General features: G+C 41.0%; 1 non-coding gene across 1 annotated transcript; it reads left to right on the forward strand.

Moving 5' to 3' along the window:
* Window positions 1–813: 813 nt before the first annotated feature.
* LOC141616564 (small nucleolar RNA R71) lies at window positions 814–920 on the forward strand. Its single transcript, XR_012530903.1, has one exon. It is a non-coding gene; the product is annotated as a small nucleolar RNA R71 (small nucleolar RNA).
* The last annotated feature ends 706 nt before the right edge of the window (window positions 921–1,626 follow it).

The following is a 1,626-nucleotide window of genomic DNA, read 5'->3' on the forward strand; positions in this document are numbered from 1 at the left end:
TGCCCCTTTTGTCTTGATGAGCTTGAAGATGCTAGTTGGGTCAATTGTGTTTCCAACATCTTGGTGTGAGCTAGAATGTTGTTGATGGTGGTATCTTTTGCTTGGCTATCCTTTTGCATTTGGGTGAAGAATTCTTGTTGATTTTTTTGCATTTGAATGACCGCTTTTTGGACATCAAAACTTTGGTCATTGTGGTGATTGTATGGATTTTGGTTTTGGTAGCCTTGGTTTTGATTGAAAAAGGGTCTTTGATTTTGATTTCTCATGGGTGGTGGAGTGTATGTAGTTTGAGGGTTTTGGACATTTTGGCTCTTGTATGAGAGATTTGGGTGGAACTTGGTGTTTTCATTGTAAAAATTTGAATAAGGGGTGCCACTTTTGTAAGCTTGGAAAGCATTGACTTGTTCGGTTGTTCCCCTACATTCACTTGAGTCATGACCCAAGGTTCCACAATTCTCACATATCCCGCTTGGGATTGATGAGGATGCCGTCATGGCATTGACATGATGCTTTGATGATTTTGAGCTTTCCTCAAGTCTAGCCATAGCTTGTTCAAACTTCAAGTTGATTGTGTCAATGTGAGCACTAAGTTGAGCACCCAATTGAGTAACGGTGTCCACTTCATACTTTCCTCCTCTAGTAGCCTTGCGAGGCCTACTATATTGTGAATTATGGACCGCCATTTCCTCAATCTTGTTCCATGTTTGATTGTCATCAACTTCGGTGAACATTCCATTTGATCCCATATTGAGAATGTTCCTTGAATCTTCATATAAACCATTCCAAAATTGTTGCACTAAAAACCATTCGCTAAGTCCATGGTGAGGACATGAGCGACAAATACCTTTGAACCGCTCCCAAGCTTCATACAAAGACTCTTCATCCCTTTGCTTAAAACCCGTAATTTGAGCTCTTAGCATATTGGTCTTCTCCGGTGGGTAGAATTTTTTGTAGAAAGCTAGAGCTAGCTTCTTCCAAGAATCTATTCCAAGGGTGGTCTTATCAAGGCCCTTCAACCATTGCTTTGCGGTGCCGATTAACGAAAAAGGAAATAAGACCCATCTTATTTGGTCTTGAGTCACGCCCGTTTGAGAGATAGCTTCACAATAATCACAAAATGTTTCCATATGAGAATGAGGGTCCTCACTAGGCATTCCCCCGAATTGGCTCCTCTCAACTAGTTGGATGAAGGCGGACTTGGCAATAAAGTTTCCGGTAAGATGTTGTGGGGTAGGAGTACCATTTGGTAGATCCTCCTCGGTGGGTATAGAGTGTGACGAGAATTTAGGCATTGTAGGTGGATTTTGTGTGGTATTGTTTAATGGGTTCTCTTCTCCTTCTATTGCGAAAGGATTGACAAACTCACTAGTGGGTTGAACAACTTCACCAACACCTCCCAAATTCCTCCTAACAAGTCTCCTATTATTCGTCAAGGTTCTTTCGATTTCACGGTCAAAAGGTAACAAATCTCTTTGTAACCTTCTAGACATGCAAAATATCAAACAACTAGAAAACAATTAGAACAAGCCTTGAGGAGTTTTACTTCCCCAAGGTGAAAAAGACACAACTAAAAACAATAAAAGAAATCTTAAATCAATTAAACACCGTCCCCGGCAACGGCGCCAT

This window comes from Silene latifolia, chromosome 11 (assembly GCF_048544455.1).
Source record: "Silene latifolia isolate original U9 population chromosome 11, ASM4854445v1, whole genome shotgun sequence".
NCBI lineage: Eukaryota > Viridiplantae > Streptophyta > Magnoliopsida > Caryophyllales > Caryophyllaceae > Silene > Silene latifolia.